Here is a 20,834-nt window from a genome sequence, read left to right on the forward strand (position 1 = left end):
TGACTATGGATTACAAGTAATCCTCCTCTATCTCTCCATAGTATCTAAAATGGTGCTTGTTTCCAGTAGAGATTTATAAATGATTGATGGGTTAATGGATATAGTTACAAGAAAATAAAAATCTGTCTTCATAGGGCTTTCTTTTATAATTGTGTTCATAGATTCTTAACAGGAGAAAAGAAAGGGAAAGAATGGTTAGCATACAGAGAACCAGGCCTGCAGGGCTAAAGTTAAGGAACACTTGGACAGGTGCTTTGGAGAGATGGTTGGTTAGTCCCAAATAAGGATGTAGTCAAATTGAGACATAGTAGAGTCGTAGGATTCATAGATAGAATAGGGATCCCAGACTGGAGGGAATGATGATGATGATGATGATGATGATGATGATGATGATGATGATGATGATGATGATGATGTCTAGCTTTGATAAAGTACTCTATTAATATTATTTCATTTTATTTTCATGACATTCGTGGGAGCTTGGGCATTGTTATTATATCCATTTTACAGATGAGGAAACTGAGACTGAGGAAACTGAGGTTAAGCGATTTTAAGTGATTTACCAAGTTTCACATAGCTAGTAATTGTCTGAGGCCAAATTTGACTTTGGATCTTCCTGATTGCAACTCCAGAACTCTATCCCCTGTGTCACCTAGCTGCCTCTGGTAGTGACAGATTGTATAACTGGGGTTCTCAAACTACAGCCCGAGGGCCAGATGCGCTGCTGAGGACGTTTATTCAGCCCTCCGGATAATGGCAAATGGACTGAGGGGTGGAGACAGAGAGTGAGTTTTTGTTTTTACTGTAGTCCGGCCCTCCCACAGTCTGAGGGACCTTGAACTGGCCCCCTATTTAAAAAGTTTGAGGACCATAGTACAATCATCTCACTGTTTTTAGATTAGGACTGTGAGGTTCAGAAAGAGTGTCTTGCCCAAGAATACAAGGCTAATTAACAGGAGAATTAGGAATGGGACTTATGTCTGAAACCTCAGGGGATAGTCAGAGAATTCAAAATTAGTCAGGAACTCCAAAACCAGCTAATCCAATTTGTCTCTGAATAAGAATAAGCTCTTTAGAATAAAAAATAGCCCACCCCCTTTGTTTGAAGAGTATTATAGGAGAATCTATTACTTCTCAAGGCAATCCATTCCACTTTAAAGTCTCTCTGACTCATAAAGTTTTTCTGTATGCAATCCAATCTTTCTAAATATTCCAGTTTGGAATATGGAGCCCACTGAGTCATCTACCACATGGATGGGGGTAGAAGCAGTCTTCATGTCAGGCAAACTGGGCATGTTCAAAAAACCCCTCAAGGATGTCTTCATGTTAGAGCTGGACATGTCCAAAGAAGCCTACGTTATCAAGCCTACATTTGACTCTACAACTTTTATTCATTGCTTCTATTTTTGCCCTCTGAGGCTAAACAGATCAAATCTTATCTCTTCTAAGTGACAGTGCTTCAGGTAAGTGAAGAAAGCTAGCATATCCCCATAAATCTTATCTTCTCCATGCTAAACACCCCCAATTTCTTTAATCGAAACTCCTAGGGCATGAACTCAAGAATCTTCATTTTTCTTTTCTTGACACATAGTGAGTTCCTTCTAGCTAGAGATCTTCAAATGAAGACTAAATGACTTTTTATTGGAAATGTTGTAGAAGTTTCTCTTCAGACAAAGATCAAACTAGAGGACCTTTAGGGTCACTTCCAATTTTGACATTCATTAATTTTTCCTCCTAATTTCAGGTTCACTATTTCATATTTATGTAGTCTTCCTAAATTGGATTATGAGTTCCATAGAATAGGGACTTGTATTTCTAACAACTTTCACTAACAGCTTTTCACATGTCTAGCAATTCTGGAAATATCATGGGTGCTCCATGAAGCATTCTTGATAGAATGTCTGATTAAATTGACTTCAAAGCCACTTACATAATACTATAGTGCAAACTTGATAAAGCTAGCATCCCTGACCTACATCTCCTATGTGTTTTTTAACTCCAGTTACCCAACAACTTCAGGTCGATAGAAGCAAATGCTTTTCACAACCCTAATACAGTAGAATTTCCATAGCACTTTGATTACCCCCACAACACAATTACTACTGCCAAAAGAGAGCAGTGTAAAGGAAGACTTTGTGGTATAATAGAAAGCCTGCTTATTTTAGCACTTAATCATATCCTGTCTGTGTTGTTATTTAAAATTTGTGTATTTGCCTTGTCTCTGCAAATGTATGCTGTAAGATCCTTGAGGGAAAGAACCACGATTTATGCTTTTTAAAAAGTGGCCCCATAATGTCTGGCATAGTACTGAGACTATAATGGGCTTGCCATAAATAGTTTTTAAATGAATAAGTGAATGGACTAGGTACGGTGACATATGATTATAATCCCTGTGACGGGGCAAGCTCAAGCTGGTGGGCTGAGGAGCTCAAGAGTTGGGAGCTGTAATAGGGTTAATACCGGTCAAGAAACTGCACTAAAACTGATACCAATATGGGGACTCCAATGCCTAAAACCTGGAGAAGGAGGAGGAGCTTTTCAAATGAGGGTAATCTATCCTGATCAGAAATGGAGCACGTCAAAGTTCCTATGCCAATCAGCAATGGAATTAGGCCCTCAGTGGCTTCTGTACTTGCAGCCTGCCTTAGATAAGGAAATTCAGTATCCAAAAAAAGGAAAGAAAGAAAAAAAAAGAAAAGAAAAAAAGGGGAAACAAACAAAAAACCCAAATGAATGAATGATATGAACTGATCTAGAATCAGAATCATAGAATGTTTTGATATTAGAAATTGATTCATTTTACAGATGAGGAAAATGAAACTGAGAGATAAATTATGAAGCACAATAACTAGGACTTAAGTGAAAGTAGCTAACATGAGCAAAATACAAATGGTGCTTATATAATTTGAACTAAAATTGCATAGGCATGGTCCAACAGTGTGACATGGAGAAAATGGGATCATTTGTAAGCAGGTTATCAGATTGAGATTCCTGGGGGAATCTGGAGGCGGAATCCATTCGACACAAAGCAGTGTGTCCAAATGTGTGGAAGTAGCAGATGGAAAACTAAAAGGGGGAACAGCAAATAGTCCAGTTTTACTGAAGTAGAGAGTATATTAGGGATCTATGGATTATCTGGAAGATAGGTTGGAATTAGATTTCAGTGACTCAGAAGTCAAGCTAAGAACGTTGTATATTGTTCTATAGATAATGGGGGAGGTCATTGAATGTTTTTGAGTATTGACCTAATGAGACCTTAGACAAATTAAGTTTGTGAAGGATGGAATATCAAAGGGAGATTATGGAGGCAGGGAGAATAATTAGGAAATAGAATTATAGTGCAATCAAGAGGTAATGATGGGTTGTACCAATGAAAATGGAAAGAAAGAGATGGATCCAAGACATTTTGCAGAAGTAGAATGAATAAGACTTGTTTGTTGATTGATTATGGAGGGTCAGGAAAATGGAAGAGCGAATGAGGACTAATGTTTTTGTCCTGGATAACTAGGGATCTACATGAAAAATAGCACACTATTATGAACATAATATATATCAAATGTATGGGCCAGAGAAACTGAGGCAACATAGAAATTAGAGAATATTTAATGTTTTATTTGAAAGGGAGAGATTTACTGGGACCAAATGGATCCATGGTTTGGTCCCAGGGCTGAATGAGACTGTTGTCTCCAAGAATCCAGAAACAATGTGAGTTCTCAATGACATACACACACACACACACACACACACACACACACACACACACATACACACATACATATTGCTCAGACACAGGAGGTAGACAGAGGCAGGAACAGAGGCAGGGTGCTGAGAGTGGGAACAGGATTATGGATCTGATTCTGACAGGATTGGGGGGGACATTGTGGTAAGTAGGGAAGGACTGGGGTCATGATCTCTAAGAAGATCTTTTATCCTTATTAAATATTCTGATGATTAAGAGGGAGGGATGGTTTTGTGGATTGAGCAGAACAATTAAAAACCGAGGTAGAACAATTTAGGGAAACTGAGTCAGGATAATTAGGAAAACTGAGTCAGGATAACAAAAGAGAACTGTGGCACAACATTCCATACTCTTTCTCTTCTGAATATTCAAATCATTGAATTACCTTCTTCTAGATAGGTCTAAGCACCATAATTTTGATCAACCCTATGTAAAGCAAATAAACCAAAATAAAACTGGAAAAATGCAAGGACTTAGGTCAAGGACAAGTCTCTCCCTGATAACTCCAGAGTTAATCAGCAATACACACAGGCCCCCTGTTGCAAGCATGTCAAGTCCTCTGCAGTTGGGGAGCATCTCAGCCAGGGAATCCAGTTTGAGATGGATAGTTCACTGTGAGTTAGGTCTGTAGTCATTTGTGCATTTAACTCAGCCTCTGCTTATATAGGGAGTAGCAGTGCCCAAGACAATCTTGCTGCCCATATTAAGAGGGGCACCCCAAGCCTGTCAGGGACTCCAAAGGGGGAAAAAGTGGGGCCTGGAATAGTTCTGCCTGTCCCCTCTCAATAGAACAGGAGCTGCTCCTAGGAAACAGATTTATGAGCAGATTATGCAGTTAGACCAAGGCAAGCAACCCCAAACTATTAGAGGCCTGATACCAAACTGCAAGGTCCTTTGAGAATGCTGAAATACTAATTAAAGAACTGGGATAAGAGGAGAGAAGAAACAGATCAGAAAGACTGCCAGTGCCAGGACAGGTGTCTGCTTTCTGGTTGTTTCTAAAAAATAATCCACAAAACTGAGTCTGCCAGGGAAATTCCAACAGAATAAGGGATTTCAAAGTTAAAGCATAACCAGCAAATCATAGTCCAGTAAATTTTAAGCAAGGAGTAAAAATGAAAAGGATTATTTAAAGAATTTCTAGTCTGTGGCCATACCACCCTGTACATACCCGATCTCGTCTGATCTTGGAAGCTAAGCAGGGTTGGGCCTGGTTAGTACTTGGATGGGAGACCGTGTGGGAATACCGGGTGCTGTAGGCTAAAAAAAAAAAAAAAAAAAAAAGAATTTCTAGAAAAATACACCAGTTTCCCCAGTTTCCTATCTCTTCTTCCCTTTTTTTTTTTTTTTTTTCTCATGGAAAGGAATTCTCAAATAACCATTCCCCATATAAATCCCAAGAGTGAATCAAAATTCTTATACATAACAGACTGGTACAGCAAGTTTCCTTTTTTTTTTTTTTTTTTTTTTTCCTGAGGCTGGGGTTAAGTGACTCGCCCAGGGTCACACAGCTAGGAAATATTAAATGTTTGAGGCACATTTGAACTCCGGTCCTCCTGAATTCAAGGCTGGTGCTCTATCCACTGCGCCACCTAGCTGTCCCATACAGTAAGTTTCCTAAAAATCCCTCAAACAAAGAGTAATAGTTATACAGTTGTAACAATTTTCATCCTAAATCTTAAACACACAGTAATAGATGACCCAATCAGGGTTCCCAAATTTCCCATATCAGTCCATCAGGGATGAGGGACAAAGCCTCATTCAAAACTGCACTAGCAAAGACTCTCAGTCCATGCAGAGGATACATGTGATATGGCATGCTGTCAGTCAAAGCTGATCTAGGTCCCAGAAGCAAGTCAATATCTGTAATTTGACCAAAATCTAGGACCAAAAAACACAAATTTAACAAATAAAGGCTAAAACAGTCTGAAATAGAAAGACTGGTCCTCACTGCTACAAGATGTGGAGAAGCCAAAATAGATTGATCAGCAGCTTCCCATGCGACGAGATGCTTGTCTCACAGGCAAAAGGCTGTCAGCTAGAGTCCCCATAAATAAATAGCAGTTAGGTCTCATTGTGCTAATTGTCCTCTCATTATTTAGAAACCTTTAAAAACCTGAATATCCACAGACACCATATTCAGTAACAGATAGATGACCAGGGAAAAATACTCATTTGCCAAGTATTTAGGATATAATGATTACATATAACTAGATTGGAAATAACAAGGTATGACATGATTTGCATTAACAGTTTCTATTAACCATTGCTCTGATCATAGAAATCAGTCACAGAAGGAAAAAAAAATGCAAGGATACAACTGTACCACAACACAAGCAGCTAAAACTCAACTTTCAGCAAAATAGGATGAAATAGCTTTAATTCATTTTTACTCCAGTTAATTGTCCCACTAACTGTCAGAGGGTGGAGCTTTAAAACTCCCAAATAACTAACATTAACTATAAGCCCAAGAAATTTTACTTCCAATAACAAATCCCATTAACGAAGGTTTCAGATAAATCCTGAATAGATATTTACCATAATCTTATATTTATAACAGTAAGAATTTGTCTCAGTAAGTTCACTTCTTTCATATCTAAGTAGATAGTTTCATAGGTGAACATTATACATACAAATCATTTTTCTTTAAAATACCCAATAATTGACACATGTTTCAAATTGCATATTGTCCATAACAGAAACATTTTCATAAGGACAAAAAAAGAAAAAAAAAAAACTATTATTTTCAGAGGTTCTTTAAATGACCTCAGGCTGACCCAACACAATCAATTAAAACTTAGAATATCCTAATACCACATAAAAGAATCCAAGAGGTTCTTTAAAATATTAAACTTTTAGAAATACCATAACCTTATGTTGATAACAGTAAGAATTTTGTCTCATTAAGTTCACAAGTTATCTTTCATATCTGAATAGATGGTTCTAAGTTCAACATTACACAGATCATTTTGCTGTCAGAAAACTTATAGTTCCAACAAACTTCTTAGAGCAACTATAGACTTGAAAAATAAAAGTAAAACATTCAGTTATTAACACCATATAAATGTAGGCTGTTCCTTTAATCAGTAGAAGCAATTAATGTTTGAACCAGCAAAGGAGCTGCAGTTTAAAAAAAAAAAAAAAAAAAGCCACCATACTTAATGGGGGAAGGGGGATTAGATTGTCCATTTTCACGTGGTTGCTCTTTCCCCATTCCACTATGCTTCCTGACCCCATCTTCTCACAGCTAATCTTTTTAGGGTGCCATTTCCCCCAGGATCCAATCTGCCAGCTATAGAGAGGCCCCAACTTTATGGGGTATCTCCTTTCCCATGACAAATGGCAAATTCACTAGGAGTTTTTGCCTTTTTGTTCCTTATTTCTGGAAAGCCATTTTCCTCTCTCTTCCTCCTTCTCTCACACCATCTCTTCCTGTCCTATCTCTCTCTCTCTCCTCCCAATGCTTACTTGCTCAAACTTTCTCCAATATACTTTATTTTTTTTTATCATAGCTTTTTATTTACAAGATATATGCATGGGTAATTTTTCAGCATTGACAATTGTGAAACCTTTTGTTCCAACTCCAATATACTTTAAACATTCCCAAGCCAATAACCTTTCTGACTAGATGCTCCATTTAAACTATTAATTGCTTTTGCAAATCAATCTTTCTTGTCTCTTGATTTTAAATCACTTTTTTAACTTTAAACTTCAAGATTCGCAAATAACTTTGAATCAAATTTCATAAAACTTGTACATATACCCAACAGAGCTGACAAAAATTTTAATGCATAGTTTACAAATTACCCAATACTTCTAGAAAGCAACATACCATCTCAGTAGGAAGATACAAACATGACTTTCCCTAAGGTTAAGCTACTGGCATTTTATTTTAATAATCTACATTTATACTTAAAATCCAATCAAATACAGCTTTAAATTCCCAATAATATAAAACTGCTTTTGCTATCATATTTCAAATAATGAATTTCACTAAACAGCAGAGTTTCTTTCTCTCCCTCTTGCCCCACGTGGCCAATGGACTTTTCCTAAGCTCCAACTTTGGAGCCTTCAGAAAAGTCAGACCCTTCTTGCTACATGCTTTACCTAATTAGAAGCATGTGACCCCTTTCAGGCAAGTTAACAGAATTTCACTTTAACAAGCCATTGTTCTTATCTTATTTCAAAGATAACCAACTCTAGCATGCACTGGCTATAGTAAAATTATTTCCCACAATTTCAAAATCATCCTAAAATTCCTAATCAAATGTTTTCTCCTGGCTGAATTTCAAAGCAATTAGCATAAACTCCTTTGTTCTCCGGAGGCCTTATCTGCCCAGCCTAGTTCAGGCTGGGCTTGAAATTGAATCAGGGAAGGTTTTATTGCTCTTTCCCTTAGAAAGAGCTAGCTAGTTAATATTCCTATTAGCTAGTTTTGAAAACTGCTCCAAAGGAAAAAACCTTCAGCCAGTTTAAAAATAGCCAAAATTTTTCTGTTCTTACTTACAGATCAGTACGACAGGTTAAGGAGTTAGAAATCATAAGCAACTTTTATACTAAGTACAGCTGCAACATTGAAATAACCAATTCCCAAATTTCTTAATCATTATCTTAAACCTTTAGCAGAGCTCTTAACCAATAGAACAAATAAGTCACACAGAACAGAGAACACAAATCACACAGACATAGACTGCACAGTTACAACATTAAACAAAACATTTGACATAAATGTGCCCAAAAAGGCGCTCAGAATCAGATCAGACTAGATGTGTCTTAGAGGAATCATCCAGCGTCCTGTTGATAGCCTTCTCAGAACTTAATGCCAGTTGGCATTTTACTGTTCCAAGAATCCAAAAGCTAGCACAGACAGAGAGAACAGGTAAACAGATCAGACTATGTCCTAAAACAGACATCCAGACTTAGTCTCCACTGGACGAAATGAAGGTGTCCACCATTGGGCTGCTGCAGCTGAGAACTGCTCTCTTTCCTGGAGACTCGAGGGAAAAAATATCCAGAAGGCCAGCATCTCCAGGCCAAGAAACCAGATCTCCAGCCTCCCTGAGGCCCAAGGAGGAGACCTGAAGGTCTCTAATCTCTAATCCTGCTCTCATTTTCTGATATCTCGCTGGGAAGCCTCCAAAATGTAATGCCAGAGAAACTGAGGCAAGATAGATATTAGAGAGTATTTAATAATTTATTTGAAAGGGAGAGATTTACTGGGACCAAGTAGATCCATGATTTGGTCCCAGGACTGAATGAGACTATCGTCTCCAAGAATCCAGCAACAATGTGAGTTCTCAATGACATATACACAAATACATATATATATATATATATATATATATATATATATATATATGTATATGTGGCTCAGATGGGGGGGTAGACAGAGGCAGGGGCAGAGTCAGGGTGCTGAGAGCAGGAACAGGACTATGGATCTGGTTCTGACAGGATGGGGGAGGCATTCTGGTAAATAGGGAAGGACATTTTTATATGTCAATAAAAAGGTTCTCCCAACAGAGTCTGTCAGATGAAATCTGAGTCAACCACTTTATTTTGGGGGCAGCTTAATAATAACTTGTCATGGGGTCATGATGTCTAAGATAGAAGGGCTTCTATCCTTATCAAATATTCTGATGATTAAGAGGGAGGGGTGGTTTTGCAGGATTGAGCAGAACAATTAGAATCTGAGGCAGGACAATTTAGGGAAACTGTCATGATAATTAGGGAAACTGAGTCTGGATAATAAAAGAGAACTATGACACAACAGGCCAGGCCCCTTTCTCTCCCCCCACACTCTCACACGCAACTTCCAATTCTGGGGTTAAATGAAACAAGCTCAATCATGGAGGCTATTCCCAAAAATAAGTATAACTTTGGTTTGGTATGCCATTACTGAGTTTACCCATAAATCTCCAAATATAGCTCATGAATAACTTGTGACTAGGTTTCTACAACTGGGATCAGCAGAGTCTTTTGCTTTCAGAAGAAAACTTAATATGACAAATACATATTGGGTACAGGACAGAGTCTATTTCTCCCTTTGGAAAATACAGCAGATACAAAGGCTTCACAGGAGTCTCTATGAAAACATATAAGATTCTCAAGGTAGTTCATGATTCCAATTCTCTTCCCTCTTTGATGAATCTTGCTTTTCCATTAGACTCCTAGGGTCCCTTTGGCTCAGAGCTGTCCCGTGGCTTGGTCTTCTCTCAGAGGGGAACTGATCATGAGGATGACTGAGATATATCTCCCTTGTTATTCAGTGAATCTCTTTCTCTCCTACAAAGCTAGCTGCTTAAGAAATCTCTTCTCAGACTCAATTTTGATATATTTTTCTAGGAGATCCTCCTCTTCCAGTTAAGGGTTAGGAATATAGAAATGACATCATCTTTGGATAAAGTTCTACCGAGAAACAAAATGGGCATGTGGCTCATTTATTCTATTGCTGGATACTGCAGTACTGCCCCAGTGGCTCTCACCTTTTAGGCTGGATAATTCTACCCTCCATTCTCTGTAATAACATATTTTTAGAAAGATAAACAGAAAAAAAAAAAAAAAGCCCAACAACCAGGAACTCAGTGGTTGCTTGATTGAACATATGTACCTCTTAGGTGATTCTGCCTTAAAGTTGCTATTAGCAACTCTTAGGAAGTAGGATTTAAGAAGGAAAAGAAATCCTTTTTGAACCTTCAACTCCATATCCTTCCTTCTATAAAAAGAGCAAATGAAACATTAAAAAAAAAAAAAAACTTCCAAAGTATTGATCAAATATCTACATTTTTATGTCAATAAAAAGTTCTCCCAATAGAGTCTGTCAGATGAAATCTGAGTCAACCACTTTATTTTGGGGGCAGCTTAATCATGTGTTATCTTTTGGTTTTTTTTTAAACAAGGAGCCAATGGGATATACAGTCTAGTATTGTGAATAGAGAGTGAGCCTCAAAGTCCAGAAAACCACTGTTCCAGTTGTTGGAATTCACTGGAGATGTTGGAATACATGGGAGCCCCCTGACAGTGGCTGCTGGAGATCTAACCTAGAATGGATCTTCTCTTATGAGAGGCCATTGCTGCTCTCTGACCTCTCTCCTCTTCCCTCTGCCTTCAGTTCATTTCATTCCCAGTCCACGATACCTGCATCAGCAAAGGCTGCCTTGCAACTTCTTCAGATGTTATGATCCACAGTCGTGGAGTCTCTCAGAGAATTGACTTGTCCCTTAACATCCAGTCATATCTTTGACACAATGCCTGGGCGATCCTGGACAAGTCTTTTAATCTCTCAATGCCCAAGGAAACTCTTTAAGACTAAAAGTTGCATAATAGGGGCCCATCTGCATTAGCAAAGGGAGATTCTTCTTTAGGAATTCCCTGTATTAATAAAATCACAGTTTAATCAATCAGTCAATGGGGATTCATCTTTAAGGTGGAGGATAAGGGAAAAGGGGGGAAAAAAAGAAATGCATATGAAAACTTTATAACATATTTAAAAGGGATAGCAATTTGTATATAATAGATTTGCAGTTTCATGTACAATCATATTTTTGTTATATGTTATAGAAATGCTTGTTTTGTTCCATAATTTAAAAATAGATGAATTTTAAAATAAATAATTTTTTTAAAAAGTCATGCTATGTCAAAGGATGAATAGGTATGAAACCGTGAAGGGAAAGATTAGTGAACAATCAAACTCCAAAAACACCCTCACAGTTTTGTAAGCTTGTGGAATTCATTGGGCTAACTCTCCTGGACAACATCTTACTTGTGCTGTTAATTAAATATTTAAGTGAATGAAGAAATGATAAGATCATTGAAATTTTCTTGCTAATGGAAACAGAGTAAGATTATATAGTTAATTTTTATCTTATTTGATTCTCACAACAATCCTGAGAGATAAATACTATTATTTTTCCCCACTTATAGTTGAGGAAATAGGCAAACTGGCTAATGACTTCTCCAGGGTCACAAATTCATAATTATCTGAGGCTGAATTTTAATTGAGGTCTGAATTCTTGTGGGCATCCTGGTTTGGGATTTGTTCTAAGCCTTCAACTGGAGGAGAGGGGGAAAGAAACTGGTGAGAATATAGAACACTCAGATAATATCCATGCAAATTCTGACTAAACATCATTGAATCATTCAAATGTCCTTTTTTTTTTCTGAACAATACCTATAGTAAGAGAGTGTACTGCCATTTCCGCCTCTGTGCTCTCTGTCAGAGTTTTAAGGAACTCTGTTTCCACAGAGGAAACAGACCTACACTGGAATGTACCAAGCACACAAAGTTCTTTTTAAGTGCAAATGGAGAGACACCTGGGAATTAAATTGAGTTCTTCAGCCTTTTTCCACTGAGAAAATGAAACAAGCTATTACCCTTATGGGTATTTGTGTTGTACTTTAAAATGCCTTTTTAATCCAAAGCACACAGACTAGCGAAATACTCATAGACCAGTACACTGAACACACAAGATGCTAAATATTTGTTTGTTGAATTGGACCAGAAATCACGATCAGAGAATGAAAGAATTTAGAAGGGCCCCTAAAACCCACCCAGGCCAAGCTACTCATTTTAAAATTTATTTATTTATTTTATTATAAACTCAGTAAGAGGTAAGCAGAATTCCTCCTTTCTCTATCCTGGCCACTTCTTTCCTCCTTCCCTCCCTCCCTCCCTTCCTTCCTTCCTTCTTTCCTTCCTTCCTTCTTCTCTCCCTTCCTTCTTTCCTTCCTTTTTATTTTCTTTCCTTCCTTCCTTCCTTCCTTCCTTCCTTCCTTCCTTCCTTCCTTCCTTCCTTCCTTCCTTCCTTCCTTCCTTCCTTCCTTCCTTCCTTCCTTCCTTCCTTCCTTCCTTCCTTCCTTCCTTCCTCCCTTCCTTCCTTCCTTCCTTCTTTCTTTCCTTCCTTCCTCCCTTTCTTATTTAGCTTATTCTGTGCTTGCTTAGCATAGAGCCTTGCTCATAGTAAGCTCTTAAATTAATGTTTGTTGAATAGGCTAATGCTACTGGCCTGCTCTTCAAAGTATACAGTATGGACTGAGTTTCCAATCAGAATGTTTGTTTTCTATTTCTAGCCTTAATCCTGAAAGCTACCACAGAAATCTTGGAGAGGAAAAAAAGTCACATTTCAGGAAAAAATTAGAATTAAGGAAAGCTTTTTTTCCCAAAGGATATTTGTCAGGGCATTCAAATTTAACATATTGTATAAACAACCTATGAAGAGTAAGGATATTTTGGCAAGAGGTGTATTGAGGTTACATATCTTTAACCATGGGGTTCCAAGGTTATAGTGACCCTACAAGCTGTGTCTGAAAAAGGATTTCTCCTATATCATCCAATCAGAGACAGCAGAGATCATAACTTGGGTGGAAATGAATTTAGGATACTTGGTTAATTTCTTGTAATTTTGCAGCAGCCCAATGCTTCACGTTGTTTTTAGACCTAAACAAAAAATTTTCTGATTTTCCTTTATCTTTTCAGAATTCTGTGAATGGATTAGGATCACAGTTGGGTATATGATTAGTAATTATATGGGTCAAACCCCTCATTTTAAGAAAAGGAAACTGAAGCCCAGAGAGGAAAAGTTATTTATCCAGTATAGCAAACTGACTCAAAATCTGATGCTCTTTCCATGATGCCAATAAGACTGACAGATGGAATTGCTGCACTCAGTGATTTTTGAAAGATCATGGAAAATTAGAGAGTTGCTGCAGAATTAGAGAAAAGCACATATCCTGATTTTCAAGTAAGGGAAGACAATGGCACCTGAAGACTGATCAGTGAATTTGACTTCAGTTTTTTATAAGATTCTAAAGCATGATAGACTCTTTAAGGACCGTCTAGAGCTGTTGTTTTTTTTTTTTTTTTTCTTTGAATACTATTCCCTTTACAAAATAATCAATCACTCAACCAATAAAGAAACATTTATTAAGTGCCTACTCTGTTCTAAGAATTTAATAAACGCTTGTTGATTGGCTAAACAATGGTTTAATGTTACCTTTGAAGAGGTTCCCTAATGTAATGCCCCGAGGATATATGTTTGATACTGTATTGTTGAATATTTTTATCCACAGCTTATAAAAGGCTTAGTCACCCTTCTAAAACCTCTCTCCCATTTCCACCTCCCACCCTTTATAAGACAAAACCTGAATTTATTTTAATTTTTTTTTTTTTTTTTGAGCCAACAAAGCTCCAGGTAAAAGCTAGAGGAGATGCATTTGCTGTGCATGGAAAATCCAAGTCTCTCTTAGCATTTAAACATAGGCTTAAGTTATTATTAATTAATTAATTAGGTCACATTCTAATCTCCTCCATTTATTATGCTCTAGGATATTGTTCCTCCTCTATTCTTCTCCAAATAACATGAAGTTATTTTTCTCTGATGTCCAGTTCTTATTTCTCTTCATTCATGACTCAAATACTTCAATTTATCTATGATTTCATGAATTTGGGAATTCCCTCCAACATAGATTATTCATACTAACATTGCACTAACACAATTCCTTCCTCTTGCTCTAGGCAAAGTTAATCCCAAACAATCAGTATTCTTCTTAGATCTCATGTTCCAGGTCATCTGCCCAGTAATCATAAATCTTGGTTCATTATCCTTTTTCTACTTCAGCCTTCTCTAACTCCATGCAGATAACAACTCATCAATCTTTAAAGTGTTGCAACATCTCCTACCAAACAAGGGTTATGTTATGGATTCCCTTAAGCCACCAGATGCCTTATCACATTTTCTGTGTCCTTGTACTCAAGCCAGTATTTGACCAGACACAGATTATTCTCTCTCTTAGCCAATTCAACCCTTTGATTGCCATAACAGAGAGCATGTTTGTCAACTTTATAAATAACAAAGCTGGGAGAAATAGCTAACACACTAAATTAGACAGTATCAAAATTTCTTGACAAGCTAGAACATCAGGCTGAATATCTTAATATGAATATATAGAGAGATCTTAGATATAAAATTTTGCTGTTTGGTTCAAGAATAAAAATCGTAAAGTAGAAGCACACATATATATCCATTCATCTGGAAAGCTCTGGGATTTTAGTGGATTATAAGGTTAGTACAAGGGTCAATGTCAATACAAATTAACTTTATGACATTGACCCCCAAAAAAGCTATTATAGTCTTAAACTGTGTTTTAAAAGAAACTAAGGAGTAGTGATAATTCTACTGTTCTGCTCCGATATGACCACATCCTGAGCATTACATTCAGTCCTGAGAATTCACATTTTAGAGAGAATATTGATAAATTATAGTGTTGTCTTTGAATGTGGATTGAAGGAACCAGGGATGTTGACCCTGAAAAAAGAAGACTAGCAGGTGGGGCAGTCCTTCAGAATCTCTTTATGATTAATTTGTTTTGTATAAGCCCAAGAACAGAAGCAAGAGCAAATAGTGGAAGCTTCTGAGAGACAGATATAAGTGTAATATATCTAAATGTGGAACTGTTTCAGGAGGTAGTGAGTTTCCTCTCATTGGAAGCCGACATGCAAAGGATAATCACTTGTTTACTATTTTGTAGAGTATGTATTGAAATAGATAGACTCCAGTGTCCCTTCCAATTCTGAATTCTTTTTCTGTGAAAGGAAACCACTGCATTTTTCATGAGTAAAATGTGAACTTGTTTATCCTAAGCAAGCTCAGTTAGCAGTACTTTGTAAGCAGAAAGCAAAAAAAAAAAAATTGGCAAAAGAAGGTTTACAGGTATTTGTATTACTCTGTATATATATATTCATATTTCTTTGTCTATTTATGTGTTCCAGATATCCCAGTAGATCCCTCCATTCCCCATCACTTACAATGATAATAATATTCAGAACTTAATGGAAAAAGGATGAACCTGGTGGAGTTTAGGAAATTTGTTATCTGAAAGGGAATTATCTCCATATATTCCTTAAGAAAATCAAATAGTAGTTAAGAATGAAACTTAATGCAAAACTAAAATATTTGTAGAACTGTTGACTGATTACCAATGATGTGTAAAAGAAAGAGGACTAGACTGGATAAGAATCACCAATTTTCCTCAGTTACATATGTGTATGAATGTCTTTGATTACCATCAGATGAGGTGCTCTCTCTCAAAATACCCCACTCCAGATCTACCTGCCCTTTACACTGTGGTATCTGGAATCCTGATTCATAGTTAAGAAAGCGCCTCTAGTGGATGTTTGGACTAAATTATCTTTTTATGTCTACCATTGCAAGTTGTAAAGTCTCCAGCTTTAATATTTAATCTATTTTCTGTTTTATAAAAGGCAGTGGATTAAGGAGAAATAGTAGTAGATTTGGAGTCAAGAGAAAATTGGGTCCAAATCCTGCCTATGACAAGAATTAGTTGGACAACCATTAGTGTATATCAGTTTAGTTCTCTGTGCCATTTGGCCTTTCTACTCCTGAAATTTCCCAGGGAACCCTCAGTCAACTACAGATCCAGTACCCTATCCTGGGCTTCTTTGCTTTAAACACACTCCATGGGATCCTGCATCTTTCCCAGATCCAGACCACAAATCTGTGGCCTCTTTGTTCCAAACATTTCCAGGGACCCCTTAATCTTATTTTGATCCAAGGTGCCTTTTTTTGGCCTCTTCCTTTGCCTTACAGATTTTTTCAGTGTTCCTTTTTCCAGTCAGACCTGCCTCAAATTATATGGTCCTGCCTCCTATCAGGACTCCCTCAGGCTATACTTTCACTTTCTTCTTGACTGCTGTAAAGTGGCTTTTCTGAAATTCAAAGGACTCAACATTTCTACCATCATGACACTGGAGCTTGAATGAGGGCCTTGAATAATATAATCATTTGATACCTTCAATGAATTTCTTTTTACCTACTGATACTAAACCTGGACTCAATGAATAGCATATGTTTACTGCCTAATATTCTATCCATCCAAGAATTCTTAACCCTTTCCTTCTCTGCCTTTACCTCATTCCCATCCCTCTTTGCCTACTTCCTTATTCCTATCTCCTTTTATCTACCCTCCATGCATATCTATCACTCCTTATACTGTGCTCTCTGGAATGCTGATCCATAGTTAACAAATTTAAACATTTTCTTTTCCCATTTTCTGAATTTTCTGCTATTCATTGAGACCTTCTTGAAGGTCTTGAATCCTTCTAGATAACACGTATCCCTGGACACCATTTCCAGCACTGTTTATAGTTTTATTCATTCCTCCTCTTCCCACTCTCTCACTGGTGGTGATAGAGGAATCAGAGTTTTCCCTGCTCCTTAGAGGCTCATTCTATACATTTGTATCACCCAATTAAGATTCTAGTAGATGTTACCTACTCTCTCTTCTTTCTCCAATTAGTTCTTTGCCTATATTATAGAGATTCTCTCTACCCTCTCTTCCTTACCCTCATATTAGGAAAACTCAACATATTTGTTTATATTCCCTTAAACACAACTTCCCAAGTCTCTAATCTACTCATTTCCTATGACACTCTTCTTCATTCCAACACAGCTACTCACTGATATGTTTATACCCCTAATCTTACCATTTACTATTGAGGGGACCACCATCTTCCCAGTCACTCAGGCTCACAACTTCTCATCCTATGTATCTTGTCTATCATTTAATCTTCTCATTGTAACATAAACAACATTTATCACATATTCCCTTCTCGCTTCTCAAACAGCTGCTACTATAGTATATGTTCTCCTTACTTTACTCATGATCTATTGCAATAGGTTTCTGGTTTGTCTCCTTTCTTCAATTCTTTCCCTACTTTATATCTTCCACTCAGCTGCCAAAGTGATCTTGCTGAACTTCAAGTCTGAACAATCCATCTACCATCAGTTTTCATCACTACTGCCCCTACACGCATACTCTATAAACTCAAATGGCTCCTTAATACCTTTAGAATCAATTCTTTCTTTGGTTTTTAAATTCCTTTTAAGGAGTCATAACAGATTCTTTCTACCTTCCCAGTCTTCTTATATTCTATTGATCTTCATGTACTCTATAAACCAGTAAAAACTGATTTTCTTATTTCTTGAACTTTATATTCAATTTCCTACTCCATACATTTTTCCCCCACTGGCTTTCTTCCTGCTTCAAAGGCTTTCTCCCTCATCATAATCCATTTGTTATCTTTTCTAGATTCCTTTAAGATTCAATTCAATTGTACCTTCTTCAGGAGGCAATCCTGATTCCTTCTTAGGGTTACCTGAGATCACCTTCTATTTGTCCAGAATATATCTTATTTATACATGATTGTTTTTTCATGTACTCACCCTCAGTAGAATGTGAACTTCTTGAGGGAAAGAGCTGTATTTTTCCGTTTTTGTATCCCTAGAGCTTGGCACAATACCTAGAATATAGCAAAAAATCTTATGAAATGCTTATTAATTGACTAGCTGCTTAGATTTCCCTATGAGGAAAATGATGGTAATAATACCTATAGGAAATACTTTATGAGGTTGTTTTGAAAATGAAATAAAACTTTAACATATTTAACATGTATTGGTTAACCTGCCATCTGGGGAAGCGGTGGGGGGAAGGAGAGGAAAAATTGGAATAAAAGGTTTGGCAATTGTCAATGTTGTAAAATTACCTATGCATACATCTGGTAAATAAAAACTATAATTAAAAAAAGGAAATGAAATAAAAAATGTATGTAAATGCATTTGTAAATTATTAATACTATTGTCTCATTTGGCCCCTAAAACAACACTCTGAGTTAGGTACTAAAGCATTGTTATTCTTCATCCAATGTTATAGCTGGAACTGCCTCATTTTACAAATGAGAAGGCTGCATGCTCAGAGAAGTGATTTGCCCAGGGTCACAGGACAATAAGTGACACAGTCAGGTCTCTGGACCCAGGTGTTTTCAATTCAAGCTGAGAGTGCCTTCTACTCTATATTTTAGTAGATGAAATCATCCAGTAAGATAACAGTTCTCAAGATTTAGAACCACTTTACACTCTTAAAAATTATTAAGGATTCTGAAGAGCTTTTATTTATATCAGTTATAACTATCAATTTTTTTCAAAGTTAGAAAGTAAAACTGATGACTTTTTAAAAATATATTTACTAATCCATTTTTAAAATATAATATATTTTCATGATGAATAACTATTTCCTCCAAAAATGCATAAGAAAAATGGGATGGTTTTTACATATTTGTGCAAATCTCTTTAATGTCCAGCTTAATAAAAGACAATTGGATTCTCATATCTGCTTTTGCATTCAGTCTGTTGTGATATATTGTTTTAGTTGAAAGATATTAAGAAAATCTGTTTTGACATAGATATGGAGTAGGAAAGGGGAGTAGTCTTAGTCTTATAAAAATGATTTTGACCTTTTGAACTCCCTTGAAAGATTTTCCAGGGCCCCTGGGAGTTCTCAGAGTGCACTTTGAGAATCTTTGTACTAAGCAATGAAGGATGGAAAATGTACCATATATGTGAAATTATGCATCCTCAAAGTATTAGAGTAATTTATCAAAGGGGGCCCATACTGCCCCAGGTGTCTTGTTTAGAATCATGTTGTACATAGATTGTTCTCTTGTAGAAGCAGTGTGATATGTTGGAATAAACAATGGAATGAGATTTAGAAAACCTAGGTTAAAGTCCAGCTCAGTCTATTAGTAATTATGGGACTTTGAGGTAGATAGTGTCAGTGTTACTATCTCCATTTTGAATATGAGAATACTAAGAATCAGAATACTAATGTCATGTCTGTGATCACATGTAGCAAATGTTAGAGCCAAAACTGAACCCAGGTTTTTTATGAGTCCAGATCCAGGATTCTTTCTACCTACAATTATCTAATATTGTGGGGGCTAGATGGGAGTTCTAAGGCATAATCTTTCTTCACAAATGGCCTATTGTCTAATTGTAAGGACAAACATGTTGTTATTAATCAGAAAGATAAATAATGTATAGAGCAGAGATTTTTTTCTGCTACATTTATTATGTTTTATTAGTTTTGAGTTCCAAAGTCTATCCTTTCCTCCCTTTCCTCCCTTCTCCTGGTGACAGTAAGCAATCTGATATAGGTAATATATGTGTAATCATGTAAAACATTTCTACATGTTGTGAAAGAAAACTTGAAGTAGCAAAAGGAAGGAAGAAAGGGAGGGTGGAAGGAAAGTAATATGCTTCAGTCTGCATTCAGACTCCATTAGTTCTTTCTCTGGAGGCAGATAACATTTTTCATCATGAGTCCTTTGGGATTGCCTTTGATCATTGTATTACTGAGAATAGCTAGTTGTTCATCATACAATGTTGATCTTACTCTACAATTTTCTCCAAGTTCTTCTCACTTCATTCTGCATCATTTCATGCAAGTTTTTTCAGGTTTTTTTAAAAAAAACATCCTGTTCATCACTTTTAATAGCACAATAAATATTCCATTATAATCATATGCCACAACTTGTTCAGCCATTCCCCAATTGATAGACATCCTTCAGTTTCCAGTGCTTAGCCATGATGAAAAGAATGCTATAAATATTTTAGTGCAAATAGATTCTTTTCTACTTAAAAAATCTTTTTGGGGGACTTAGGTAGCAAGATGGCGAGTGAGGAAGAAACCCTCTAAACCCCTTCCAATTTCTCTTCCAAACAACTGAAGAAATACCTCAGAATTGATTTGAGAACAGGGAAGTAGTTTATAATCCCAGCAGGAAAAGTTAGTTTCACTGGGATGGGAAGAGAGCAAATTCTAAGAGCAGCAGCCAGCCAACATCACAACAGGGGGTCTGCTGCAAGATCTCATCCTGGGCAATCCACCAGCAAGAAGCTGCCCTCCTACAACTCAACAATCTCAACAGCCTTCCTTCACTCAAATCTATTTTACATACATATCCTAGCATCATCTCCCTGATGTCACGGTCCTTTGAGAACAAAGGACAAACAACAACAGGCAAGTGATGTGTAACATAGCAAGACTGCATCCCAGCAACTCTACCCTCAGCATAAACCTCACCCCATTGCTGACCAGTAGTGAAGCCCTGCCTCAGAAGTGACCAACATTGAGCTCCTACCCCTGAGATAGCAATAAAGTTCCATCCTCCAGGACCAGCCACCAGAAAGACTCTGTTACAATAACAATCCAAAAGAAAGGTTCCATCTCTGGGGCAGGCCAGTAG

At 37.0% G+C, this 20,834-nt stretch overlaps 1 protein-coding gene and 1 non-coding gene across 10 annotated transcripts in view; both read left to right on the forward strand.

The window, feature by feature from the left end:
- The window catches only part of ASAP1 (ArfGAP with SH3 domain, ankyrin repeat and PH domain 1), a 568,420-nt gene that overhangs the window by 132,931 nt on the left and 414,655 nt on the right, over positions 1 to 20,834 (forward strand). The window lies entirely within an intron of this gene.
- Positions 4,883 to 5,001, forward strand: LOC141552276 (5S ribosomal RNA). Its single transcript, XR_012485085.1, has one exon. It is a non-coding gene; the product is annotated as a 5S ribosomal RNA (ribosomal RNA).

This window comes from Sminthopsis crassicaudata, chromosome 1, assembly GCF_048593235.1.
Source record: "Sminthopsis crassicaudata isolate SCR6 chromosome 1, ASM4859323v1, whole genome shotgun sequence".
NCBI classification, from domain to species: Eukaryota; Metazoa; Chordata; class Mammalia; order Dasyuromorphia; family Dasyuridae; genus Sminthopsis; species Sminthopsis crassicaudata.